This window comes from Armigeres subalbatus, chromosome 3, assembly GCF_024139115.2.
Source record: "Armigeres subalbatus isolate Guangzhou_Male chromosome 3, GZ_Asu_2, whole genome shotgun sequence".
Lineage (NCBI taxonomy): Eukaryota > Metazoa > Arthropoda > Insecta > Diptera > Culicidae > Armigeres > Armigeres subalbatus.
Genome location: NC_085141.1, coordinates 191,984,410 through 191,998,647, shown reverse-complemented (window position 1 = coordinate 191,998,647; position 14,238 = coordinate 191,984,410). Strand labels below are relative to the sequence as shown.

At 41.9% G+C, this 14,238-nt stretch overlaps 1 protein-coding gene and 1 pseudogene across 2 annotated transcripts in view; one reads left to right on the top strand and one right to left on the bottom strand.

The window, feature by feature from the left end:
• LOC134219227 (protein ELYS-like) overlaps positions 1-8,317 on the top strand; it is a 16,909-nt pseudogene extending 8,592 nt beyond the window's left edge.
• LOC134220757 (ATP-binding cassette sub-family F member 2) overlaps positions 1-14,238 on the bottom strand; it is a 49,046-nt gene that overhangs the window by 13,766 nt on the left and 21,042 nt on the right. The gene's annotated exons all lie outside the window — the stretch shown is intronic.

Genomic DNA, 14,238 nt, shown 5'->3' with positions numbered 1-14,238 from the left:
GTAGTTACGCCATTATCGACTACGGTGGCAGACTATCGGTCCGATGACCGGTCTACGCTTCTTTCTCGTCGTCGGGTCTCCCTTCGTGTGGGCAGTGCACGTTGATGATGCTATAGTTGAAGAAACGGCCTTTAATCTCTGCTTGCACATCATTGCGTTGATTGGCTGCCACCAAATCACGCGTTGGGGCATCTTCCCCAGCACTATGAAGCCGGCTCCCAGCTCGTTGGTGGTGCCACAGTTTGGGAAGGTAGCCGCTCGATGCCCGCTTTTCCACTTTCTGTCCTGTCCAGCAAATCTCCTGCAGCGCCACGACGTCGAAGTTGCGGGATGTAATTCATCGTAGATCATCCTGTCGCAACCTGAGCCTACCGACTTGCAATTCCATGTTCCAAGCTTCCAATCGTGATCCTGTATTCGTCGCCTAGGTCTTTGCCGATTATATCGAGTCGCATTATCTCTTATATTGTTCGTAAGATTGGTTTCCAGCGGCTTATTGGGCCTGCAGCAACCTCCTGTCTCGTCGGAGGGCCGTCGTGTCAGGGCTGTTTAGCGTCCACCTAACACCAGGACTTGGGCTTGTGCGCTTTGAGCGGCACACGGTCGCTTTGGTGGAGCCTACTTGCGGATACATGCTGCTTTTTATAGAGGTTTAACAGGGCTCACTGTCAAACCCCACCACATCCTAGGCAAGCCCCACAACTCGCAGATGGCCTGGGGAGGGATCGTCAAGCCCTTGGACATAGTCCCTGCTGCCCACAAATAATAAGTTACTGTTAGGAAATAAAACACATAAGCAAATTCTGAAACATTAGTTAAATAGGAAATGCGATAATAAGGAGTAAGTTAGAATATGGAGCACAAGTATACGGTGGAGCAGCGAGTACAAAATACAAAAGCTACAGACGGTACAGAACGCTTACCTGAGATGTGCTATGGGCTACCTTAAAACCACGCCAATACATTCATCCATGCAGAAACGGACAACTACCGATGAGAAAAGGATAGAGTTACTCACTTTGAGGAGATAGTTAAAAGCTTTACCACAGAAACCAGATCCAACATACATAGAGAAGCTCTAAGGCTAGAAGCAGTAACGGATCGTACCTAACAGCTATAGCAACAAAACACATGGATGTGGTACATCAAATATACCCAAAGGAAGAAAATATGGCATATCGATGTAGAAAACAGTATACGGATATCCACTATAGCCTTCGGATTGAGCCAAAAGCCAGATCAACAAAGCAAGAATAATTGAACCGTTTGTTCGAGAAACTGCATATGTGACATTTTTGGCTAAAATGAGATTGTTATATATTTTGAATCCTCGTCCAAAAATACATATTCTAGCAAAAAAAACGAAAAAAAAAATTTGTTCAGGAATGTATGAGAATTTTTTCGTTTGTTTGAGAAACTACATATGTCCACGTACTTTGAAAAGCAATTGTGGAGCACTGCTTACATTTTTGCACTGAAAGTGCCCAGGATGTTGAGTTTGCCACAAACTATTTATCTGTATCGAAGAAATCGAAAGATTCGGTGCAAATTTGTTCAAAACCAGTTTTTTTGTTTTCTCGAAATAGTGTAAAATGGACTATGCAGTTTCTCAAACAAATGATTCAATTGAGCCGATCATTTGGAAACAACCCTTCACACATGAAGAACTTAAATACAACGACTATGCTGAAATCTACACGGATGCGTCGAAAACTGAAGCAGGGATAGCAGTAGGCCTAACAGACAATATAGGAGGAATACGGAAGAAGGACAAAATTAGCAATAATTTACCATTACCAACGCAGAATTGTTAGGGATACAAAAGGCCATTAAAACGATCAAGGACGAAGGATAGAGGAAAGCATCATCTTTACAGACTCCAAAAGCGCTTGTTCGATACTACAAAACAGATCTAAAATACAAAAAATTCATTGCCTGGAACATAACTAAAGAGCTGAGAAAAGAGAAAATCCAATCATAAAAATACAATGGATTCCCAGTCATCAAGGGATAGAGTAACGAAAATGCCGATGAAATAGCGTCTCAACTACATATGGACCTCAAACGGACTTCACCGCCTTGGTTCTATCAGACGTCATAGCATTGGCAAAGGAAGAAGTATGGAAACCTGGAAAACGAAATATAAAATTACATCTGCGGAGAAGGGCAAAACACTTTAAAATAATGGAGGAACCTGGAAAAACTATTTGGTCAAAAGGACTAATACTGACGTCGGACGAAAAACGTATGCTGAACAGAATAAGAACAGGACATACGCTCACTAAGAGAGAAGATACAAATGGGGATGGGAAGACGAAGAAGAATGTGATTACTGCAATGAAAAAGAAGATTTGAGCATATACTATATACCTGCCCTCGATACAACATTGAGATAATCGAATACCCAGCACTGGAATATTGCAAACCACTCGAAAGCATCCTGAAAAACAATGAAGAAGTCGAAATGAAACAGATAGTTCAGTTCCTGAAAAGGATTAAAACACAGATATAGACGTAGCACACCAGACGACGAAGAACATATCAACAACTCAAACTTCAACAGAAGAATAACAGTGGCGAGATGGACCGTGAACGGTCTTAGCACTCTTAGGCGTCTGTCACTTCTATGACAGACAACACAAACAAAAAAACTGATTCGGATAGGCGGCCCCACCCATGGGGTTTGATAAAACGTTGTTCTCGCTCATTTCATGTTGGGGACCATGTTTTCTCGCAAGCTTGTAAAACAAGTTGAAATGCATCATCAGAACCGTTGCCACCACAATTGGGGCTTATTAAAATACATTTATCATGGGTAGCCCCGAATCAGTTCATTATCGTAAAGCTACTGAAACATGTCTTATACGGTATGCTACATATCGAGAGTGTATACAGACATGATAAGTCAAGCTCTATCGTCGACTTCCTCTTTAAATAAAAGTGACAAGCAGAGGATTGCTTTGCAGTTTATCACCTCAGAATGCAAGTTCGCATTGTTTTCTATCGTGCTGAGGTGATAAACCACAAAGAATCCGCTGCTTGTCACTATAAAAGAGGGAAGTCGACGAAAGAATCTCTTGCGACATTCGCCTTTATTCCAGATAGAGCTTGAAGTGAGAGATTTTCTCATTCTCCTTGAATTCAAACCCTGCACAAGACAAAACCTTCGCTTACATTTTCGTGATTATTAAAACTACCTGCCAACGAATTTAATACTTTTTCAACAATTTATAAAAGTTCGTTTGACCACATGGTCCTCATTTGATTTTGACTATTTTATATCAAAATGGTCTTGAGATACCCAACACATTATGTCAAATGGTCGTTATGTCAAATGGTATTTATGCCAAATGGCCCTTGAGAATCTATTTCGTTATATGCCAAATGGCATTATACCATATGGGCTTCCCCCAATGGCACTCTACCCAACATCGTTTTTGGTACTTCGGTTTTGGTACCCAGTTTGTGGGTATATACCGAATTCAGCGCTCATTATGGGTGATTGGTTCATACGCAGTTAGTGCTAATTATCGGCAATTACCTTCTCTTGGCGAAAACTTGCAATTAGTTGAGGTACATCGAGTCTTTGTGTTTGTATGGCTTCCTTATGACGAAAAATAGCACGTCGATACTTCCGAAGTTTTGTTATCATGAATTAGGCGGACTTAAAACAAATCCATTGTACGTCATATTGAATGAATGGGTAGGCGTATTAGCCTTCTCTCTGGGATAAAACGATATTATCGAACAAGCAGTAAATCACTGTGGTGAACCTTAGTACCACAGGGATACAAAAATAACACGAATTATTTCCTGAAACATCCATTGCTCAGTTTTATTTCTCGTCTACTATTTTATTTCCAGATACAGTGGTATCGTCCAGAATTTGATTAAATTCCCTACGGTGTTCAAATTAAGCTCAGCGTTGATAAAGCGCACTCAAGCATTCTGGTTTCTGGATCATGGTCACATCGATGTAAGTATCCCCCCGTTCTACATAGTTTACATGTGTTGATCGTCGCTCGTTTCAGGGTGCCATCGAGGAACTGTTGTCTCCGATGTCACAAAGTGAACAATTTCCTCACTGGCAACGAGAGTTTCTCATCTCTGCTTTACTGCGATACGACTCTCCGCATTTGGCGCTACGTGCATTGCGAGTACCTGGAATGCCGATCTCGTCATTTCTTGAGCTTAGAACTTTGCTGGAGAACAATCTCATCTCGGAAGCATTCAAACTTCAACGTTCCAAACACGATAAAAATTACTGAAATGCTTTTTGAAGGCACTCTACGTTCATTAAAATACGAGGTTTTGCTCGATTTGGCTATGTCGGACGAAGAAATTCTACTCTGAGGAATACTGACCTCAACTCGCCAGCCATGCGACAATGTACATTTCATTCATCTGCTGCAGAAGTTGGACTTCGTCGAGGCGGTAACATGGTTGATAGGCTGGGCAGAAAACGTTCTACGGAGTACAATTTGGAAGCACCAAAAGAAGCTCTCACTCTATACCATGCAGCTCTGGAACCGACGACCAACATTTGTCCTATCTGGCATATGCCGAGCAAAAGATCTCCGCCCAATGAAAGCTCCCTCCGCTGAACCACTGAGCTCCCGATTGATACGAAGTCGAGCCGACTTCCGCAATCAAGTTACCATAAATCCATCGTAGCGATCAAGCTGCTGTCTTTGGAACATACACAACCATTCCTAGAAAACCAGGTCTAGGGATGTTCCAGTTCCATGCACAAACTAAAAGTAGTAACGTGCTACCCAATAAGACTCGATGAAAGTTTCTAAGAGAAAGTTGGATGAAGACAATATTCCGGGAAAAAGAAAGAGCTGCTGAAATTTTTGTTGATTATGAGAAACCACCAACGACGCAAAATGGAATCAGACAACCAATACAATACTTCGTTTGTAGCGCCGAAAAGCGTGCTTACGGAATTCAGACCCATGAAACCTTGGTTCAAGTTCAGCAGCGGCAATTCAGAGAACTCTTCCACTAAATCGTTCAGTCGTTCACCGTCAGCACATTTAACGACTCGATTGTTCAAAGATGTCTGTACAATCCACCTTCACCAGAAAGCGTAAGTTCCTACACGCCGCATGGTATTCTAAAATCTACCGCCTCGGTTCAAAGTTTCTTCAACCGGAAAAGCTTTCCCTACACCCATCAGTCTACCTTCAACGCATCGTATAAGTGATGCCGAAGAGAAGATTCTAAGGTTTGACCTTCCGGAGTCACCAGCGGAGTGAAAGCAGAGCCGAGCTTTACCGCCTCTCCTCAACTTCAAAATGACTCCATGGTTTCAAACGATGATTCTTCTCGCCAGAAGTTTCGTAGCTACACTCGATGATGAAACCTGTTTGGACATAAAGAATAGCCTCCGCAGGACCGAAAGGCCGTCGTTCGATTCACAGTCGATCGCGTTCCGTAACTCCGTTGAGAACAATATCGCCATTATCATTGAAGATGTTGACGATGACTCTTCAGTAAACAGGCCGATAGTCAGTTAGATGAATCCATGGAGTCTGCAGAGGGCGGATGAATCCCATTGCACCATGCCTCCGATTTTGCAACGGTATCCATGGCGGGAAAATCTTTGGAACGAATGGTACTAGAGGCGAACGCCCGGAGAGCGCTTGTCGCAGAATTGGAAGCAGGAGCAACCGAAGTCGCCGAAACTGCAGCAGAAATGGTTGTTGAGATGGAAACAGATTCAAGAGCCAGAAGATAAAGAAGAGGTGTCACGTGATGAACCAGTGCTAAATGAATCCATTAGTAGAAGGGATCCGGGAGGGAGACATGTGTTAAATCAGCAGTAAATGTGGAAGCGTAGAAAATCTTGCTCCTGAAACAGAGCAGGGTGTGGTGATTCCAGTGTTGGATAGTAAGCCGTTATATTGGATGAAGACGATGATGATGACGTACAGGAAGTAATCGCGGAACAAGATGAACAAAACGAGTCCAGTGAAGAGTGAGTATGAACATGTCAATAAAACATTGATGGTATTAGGATGGCATATTTGACTCTGATATTTTTCTCTTTATAGGTTGCAAGACGAAGAGGAAGATGAGATTGATCTCATTAGAAGAAGCATCCGCTGAGGAGGATGTAGAAATGGAATCGACGAGACGAAATTCAGGAAGATGATGATGTTAGCAGCAGTGAGGAATCTGATAGCTCGGAGTAGAGGAAGTGATTAATATTTCAAGTGGATCGAGAGTGATGACAATAGAAATGCCAATATCGACACTGACGGCGAATCATCATCGCCATCGTCATCGTCGTCTTCGGATGGGAAGGAGATGACAGAGCAGCAGGCTGCCAGCGATGATCATGGTGTTGTGGTTGAACCAGCGTACCCCGATTTCAGTCATCAGCAGATAATAGAAGGTTGCAGATTTCTACGATACAGTTCCAGAACATTTGATGGATCAAGGAGTGGTGAAAATAAGTTCAAGCGATGTTCAGGTTTCAACTACTACATCATCCACTTCCATACGGATAGCGAACGAAAGCTCAAGAACAGCCTCCGCAAGGAGAAGCATCTGTTCAGAACAGTGATGATGAGAAAATGACAGCAACAAAGGCCATCAAGCGGAGGATTTATCCGTACAGCAAGAAGCTGTCGAAGAAGTCGAAGTACGGAACCAGCACCAGAATCTTCAACAGGTAGGGCTAGGGATCTATCCGTTCCGGCTGGTAATGAACGGCAGGATCAATCCGCAACTGGTGCCGACATCAAGTTAGTATCTCCCAATAGGACGAGCCATTAAGGCACACAAAAGAAGATAAGTTCCTTGGACCACCGAAAATGCTATGAGGTAGAAGTTCCTGCCATGAATCTCTCCGTAAAGCCCGATGTTGCTCGAAGCAACCGAAAAAATAGTAAGAGCGATGAGAGTGATGATTCAGCGGCACTAAATTTATCTACCGGACAGTCCGTCGAACGCCTGCATCCCGATGAAGAGATATCCGAATCGAAGGAGCTGAGTGGAAGAACCGATTATAAGGGAAGCACCAATCGGTAGTCAGTCCTGCACCTTGCTGCAAATGTTGAAGATCCTATGGAGGTACCAGTTCTGCATGATGCCGACTAAGTCTGGTAAAGAGCGCTCAGTGCCGGATAATGCACTTGAACCACCCACTACTAATGAAACCCACAATGTTCCAAGGAAACCATAAAACTGAAATAGACGCTGATGTGTCGCCGGCAGGTCGCTGACAGCATCTCAAAACAGTTGAACGAACCAACAAATACTGAAATCAGCACTCCAGTCAAAAGTCAAGAAGAATTTCTACCGGAAATGCAGAAATATCAACGCCTCGTAGCACAATCAAGACGCGACGAATGTCTGCGGAACAACTCGAAGATACTCCAACGAAGCGTATCACCAGAGCATCATCGTTGCTCCCGAAGGAGATCGCCGAAACTCCCTTAGCAAAATCCAAAAGCATTCCTCGATGGCAAACATTGCAACACCTGATATGGCACTCACACAGGCGAGCTACGAGGGCGTCCTCCTTGTGAAGGAACTGCTAACAAGCACCTCTTCTCGTCGAACTCGTCGCACATCGAAACCGATTCAACGGAGTCTAAAATGTGTCGCCCGACGTAGCAAAACGATAGCATTGTGGACGATCAGGTCGAAATCTCAACGCCAGCACTGGTAGCCGTAGAAGCACTCGTCGGTCGATCACGGCAAGGAAACTGCCACTTGCTCTACAACCAACAATATCCGAGGAGGCGACCGACATTGCTTCTCCGAAACCTTCGAAATCTTCCTCTAATAAAGTGGATGAAGAATCGTTTGCAGAGTACTCGACGAATCGGCGCCTCACTCGCCACCAATCGGCCATCATAGAAATCACTGGACATGGTTCGTAAATTGAACACTTCCGCTGAAGACGCGGGCTATTCGATGTCACAGGAAGAAGCGGACGTGAGTCAGAATCTGTCGTTTCGAACGCGAGTCATGCATCGAAGAGATCTTCGCGTTCCAAAATCAGTCATCAATCGAAGGGTAAATCAACGACCAGTGATCGTAGGCAAAGCCGACTGCCAGTGGCAGATCTACGAGATCGTCGGGTTCGAAACGTGAAACCAGCGATGCCGAAGTGTGGATACGGATGTTGCGGATAGCCCTGCTAAGAAATCGAAATTGGAACCGATAGCGGAAGAAGACGGTAAGTTGGTTTGACGTTATCGAAATTTGTCCATGTTGACTAATTTATTTACTTTTATTTGAAGATGAGTCTCACACGAAAGGTCGACGCAGAGGTCGACCAAGAAAGGTTGAATACTGAACACGGCTTTTGATGGCATGTCGACCAACAATCGATACATTGTTTTTTTACATAATTAGATCCTTTTGTTAGAATCAACATTGTTTATGTGGTATTCATTGTGTATTAGTCCTAGATTATATGCGATTTAATGAAATAGTTGCCAGCTGTAATTTTTTGAAAGAAATTCCGTCTAGATACTGAGATTTCCCAAGCTTTGCTTACCTATTTTAAAATCTTCATTTCTCTAAACCAGTTGTTGCAGTTACAGTTAAAGTTTTTCCATACAAGCATCAGTTAATTATGAAAAAAAACTAAACTTTAACTGTTTCCAAAACTAGTTTTCGAAATGAAGTAAAATAGGTGGCAACTGAGGCATTCTGGTGACTATATTTTTCATGGCAGAGGATATCGGATTCCCATCTTAAATCTATTTATAAGCACCGTTGGAGGAACATAGGGCAAACGTACAAGATCTCAATCCTGGGCGGCTGGGCAGGCTGCAAAGAATCTTTATCCAAGAACTTTCTATAAATGTACAATTTGTTATAATATTTACGAATCATTCAATTATTAGTGATTAAAATAAACGATTAAACGTGACCTCCCTAATTCCGCGCATCGCCTAATAGGGTTTCATCAAAATCAGAATCTGGCTATCATGGACATCACATTATTTGGTGAAATGTTCAAACATAATATCACAGACAAAATAATATGTTTGAACATTTAACAAATAATGTGATTCCATATACAGTCTGATTCTGATAAATCGATAATTCTTTAAAAAATCTAGAGAGATCCCCTACGTAATAAATATTCCACTTCCAAAGTCTTTTGCAGTAGGTATCAAGCAGAGATTCAAATTTTTCCATTTTAAAAAAAAAATGTTATGTGTGTTTAATGATACTTATGTCAAAGACAAGGCAAAGTGTTTCATGGACAAATCAACATAATTCGAAGAGTTTCACTATTTTACAAAGTTTCCCGAAACAACAGGTCATGTATTTAAAATTGTGTAGGATTGGATGAAAATATCAAACTTTTGTTGAAAAGATGAATCTCAATACTCAACGGTTTTCAATCGATAAGGTGTAGACACAGATAACAGATATTGAGGCTGATATCCAAAACATGTAAACATCTACAACTGTTGTTTCAAATGTTGGACATGAGAAACGCAATTGGCAAACGTTTAGAGATGTGGTGTGAGTGTAATAATTTTAAAAGTTTTAAAATAAGCCTTGTGAATATATTTAGATTCTCAATCCCTGTGTCCATCCTGCTTAATAACTATTACCCAATTGCATCACTGCGACACTCTTTCGAATTCAGAGCGAATTGAAGTCACTAAGAATTTGCGAACAGCTTTCGGGTCAAAAATTACTAAGTGGTCATTTTTTCGATATCCGTCATTTTATGTCCGTCATGAATAAAGCATCTTCCGATGGATAAAGCTTCAAATTTTTCAATATTTTTTCCATTCCGCGACGATGCTCTTATCGAAACCTAGTCAATAGTTTCAAAATAGTTGAAAATAGTTACTTTTCCAGAAATATTTGATGCCGTAATTGGTGATTTTCCTTATACACATGCTCTGCTACCTTAGATCTAAATTCGTAATGTAATCCCTTATCGTTTTCTCTTTCGCCTTACTCACTCCATGTGTTCCTTGAACCTTATATCTAATGATATTTTTGTTTGGCCTACATAGATTTTTTTCACATTGCGAACAACTTATGTTGGTACGAATGGTTCGCTGTATATGATGACTCTCATGGTGTTCGTGGGCTTTCTGTAGATTTGGAGGCTCAATTTTGTATTTGCTTCCTGATGACTAGTAGATCCAAGAAAGGTAGTTTACCTTCTTTTTCCTCTTCGAAGGTAAATTTGATGTCCTTATGCACGTTGTTTATCGCTTCCAAAATCCTGGGTAGATCCTTTCGGTTGATGGTGCTGAAAATGTCGTCGACTTATCTTTACCACTTCTCGGGTAGTATTCCTTGTTCTTGAAGGTTGTTCCAGATTCGCCATGAACAGTTCGCACAAAAACGGTGATAGCGGATTTCTTATTGGTGCTCCTTTCGTCTGTTTGTAGTAGTTGTCACGAAATGCGAAGTAGTTCTCCGTCATGCATAGCCTTGCAGATTTAGGTACTTCACCTTTCCTCGTCATGTTGTTTCCGTCCTTTGTGTTAGCAGCCAATCTTCTAGAAGATTCAGAGCATCTTTCACTGAAACGCTAGGGAACAATGCAGCTACGTCGAATGATACCACTATGTCCTCTTCTTCGATGTGTCCTGATTCCAACAGCTTATGGGCGAACTCCTGGGTGTTGATGACTGACCTGTGGGGAATGGTTTCGGCATACTTTGGAACTCCTGTTGGTTGGTACAGGAGTAGTAGTATTGAATTCGGATGAAATAATATCTAAATATTTTGCCTAGATGGTGTGAGGCTGTCTACATGCTTCTTTTTATTGTTTTTTTATTCCTGGATAAGATAAGAAAGTGCAATAACAAAAACATTACCAAATGTACAATTTTTGTCATTGCGAGAATTGTCATAATTTTCGTGCAACAATAACCTACCTAGGGCCATCGACAAATAACGTAGTATTTTAGATGAATTTCGATCGCTTTGTTATAATCATTCCGCGCCGACCAATGCATGTTTGTTCACAACTGCGACACTACTTTCCTCTGTAAAATGGTACGTTATTCGTAGATGATCCGTTGCTGCTTCTTACCAACTGAAATTCACATTCTGATATTTTACGTTAGGCATTTACATCAGTCACGCTTCTATTTAAATAAAAGACAGACTTTTATTTTCAAACCGTGTCCATTTGTTAGAATAGAAATTTAGTCATACTGATTTTCAAAAAAATGGTTTACCAGATCCTAGAGAACGTTTTCCACATTATTCATTTGAGCTAAGTAGAGAGGTGTTTTAGTAAGTGTAGGCTTTGTTGAATTGGAATTGGGGTGGATCAATTTAAATGTTCGATTATCTCATTTTATGATTTGGCTAAATACTTATAGTGCTTTGCAGATGCAGATTTGTTTGCCTATAGCGCATAAGTTAGGATATTGTTATGCTATTTAATTGTAGTATTTATTATTCGGTTACTATATCGGTTTGATCCTTAACGCTCCATAGATGCGCCTTCTTTTTACTTGGCTGCCTCCTTATCTATATTTTTCTTCAAATGTTCCTTGTAGTCCAGAATGTTGCCTTTCCACTTGGTGACCGTTCCATGTTCGCAAATCCAAATTTCGTTAGCAACCTGGAAAAGGAAAGAAAATGTAACTTATTTTAAGAACGACGTGACACTGAATACCAGAATAATAATTTTGCCAAAATAACATTAATATAACAATTATTAGCGTTCGGTTAAGTGAAATGAAATCCCTATTTTATTTATTAGAACATAAATGGCATTACTAACCTGATTGATAAGTCGAAATCGTGACTAACTAACACCAAACCACCCTCGAAGTCGTTGATGGCTTCGGCAAGCGCATCGATCGTTTCCATTCCAAGTGATTGGTAGGTTCATCAAGCAGCAGCAGGTGTGGTTTCTTCCAGGCCAGGTAGCAAACACCACACGGCAACGTTGGCCGTCGGATAATTGCCGGATCGACAGACCTGTTGCCGCCCAGTCAGCCCATAGCGACCGATAATTTTACGCATTTCCTCCCGTTCCACAACCTCGGGGAAGGACTTCAACATGTAATCCAGGGGACTCATGTCCATGTCAAGCAATTCATGCAAGTGCTGATGGTACCTGGCAATGCGTAGATGGGAGTTCTTGCGAATCATTCCCGATGTAGGCACTAAATCTCCGTAGAGCAGTTTCAGCAGGGTACTCTTGCCTGCTCCGTTAGGGCCGACAAGGGCTAACCTCGTGTCCAAGTCGATACCGAATTCAAGATTCTTGTAGATTAAAGGCGTTTTTCGTTATACCGAAGTGACATTCTGCCATAATGACCGGTGGCGGGATCGTCACATGACGGGAAGCAGAAGTAGCTGCTTTTCGTCGATTGCTTTCTCGTTAAACCTTGGGCCATCATTTTGCCAGGGTCTTTTCCTTGGACTGTGCCTGACGAGCTAACTTCCGAACCGTGACCAAACCGGGCTGTAATTTTTCATATGTGCGATCTGATCCTGTTCCCAGTTGTATTGTTTCATCTGATTTTCCAATAATTCCAGCCGGGTCTTTAGAACTGTTCGTAGTTACCGTGTAGTATTTGAGTCGTTTCTGGGTCATGTGGACGATGTTGGTACAGACTCTTGAGGAAATCTTGCGAATGGGAAATGATCAAGAATTCGTTTGTAGGTTTTGAGTTCTTCTTCAACCATACGCACGCATCCAGATCGAGATGGTTGGTCGGTTCGTCCAGCAGGAGAAGGTGCGGCTTTACGAAAGCGCCCTAGCAAGAGCATTGCATACGCCATCCTCCAGAAAAGTCTTTAGCTGCCTTCTGTTGCATCATCTTATCGAAACCAAGACCGTGGAGAATGCGTGAAGCTTAGCTTCTGCCATATCAGATGACATTTCATCGAGACGATCGTAGATGTCCATCAATTGTTCCTGAGACTCGTCATCTTCCTGGTCGACCAATTGTTCGGCCATTTTCTCCACGATAAGTTCCTCATCGACTTCCATTACGCACTCGAGGGCACTCTTGGAGCTAGCCGGAATTTCACGCGTCAAGTGGAAAATGTCGATGTGGTCAGAATGGGACTCACGATTGCCAGCACTGCCAAAGAGAAGATTTGCCGCATCCGTTGGATCCGAGCAGACCGTAGCGACGCCACAGTTCAACTCAAGCATCCTTGCAACATCTCGCAACGAAGAAAGTGATTGAAAAGTTGGCAATCTTTATATCACGGGAGCGCGGTGACAGCCAGTGACCGTGCATGATCTCGCTTCTGCGTTGATTCTTGCCTCCTCGTCCAGTTTGGCAGAGTGCCTCAAAAATGGAAATAGAAACATTTTGAACAGATTAGTGGAAAATAAACTATGGTTATAAATTGGGTCTGAATTATTTTAGAATAAGGTACAGAGGTATGTAGGTAAAAAGTATATCAGGTATTACTGGAACTATGAAATATGTTATTTATGTGTTCATAACAGCTCAATAAAACTCAAAACTAATTAATTACGAATAACAATTCGAAATAAGTCCAGTAATCGTTGTCGAAGTACGTCAGCTGATGGATGGAAATCAAACACATAACCCTTTCCTTCCATGGTAGCTGTAAGCTCCATCAAGTTTTACCTTCCAACATTCATCGATTTATTCAACATAAAAAGTAGTATTTGGCACAACTGTATGGTTTCATTAGACTGCAATATAATCAATTTTAAGTAAACATAGTGAAACTTTTGAAAACGATTAAGTAACTATTGATTTGCAATCAAAATCTTTTCACTAATTTAAGCTATGCCTAATAACTATTGTTCTAGCATTTTTTCATGATGATTCCTTCAATTGAAACCTTTGAAAAAGTCGGTAAAGAGAGGGATAATAATACTCCAAAGGGTCGGCAGATAAAACGGATTGGTTCATGCAGGGCATAGTTTCTGTGTCGTTGATCAAGAACAGGATGTCGCGTTGACGAAGCAGTCTCTCAGGTGCATACATGTTCAGCTGTGCCAACAATGCAGGACAGTCGATGCAATCCGTAAGCAGCTTTCCCGGCTAATATGACTAGTGCAACTTTTCGTCTCTCTTCCAGCTGTTTGATGTTCAAGAGGCGACAACGGTGTTCAAACGGTGGCAAGTTTGATGAGTCACGCCAACTTCCTTTGAACGGCTTCAATTATGGCAATCCAAGTTGGTTGGAAAGGGCACCATATGATCGTGCCCGATTCTAGTATAGAACGACAAAGAGCAGTAAACTGAGGCATAGAAGGTCTCTAAACTCAAGCAA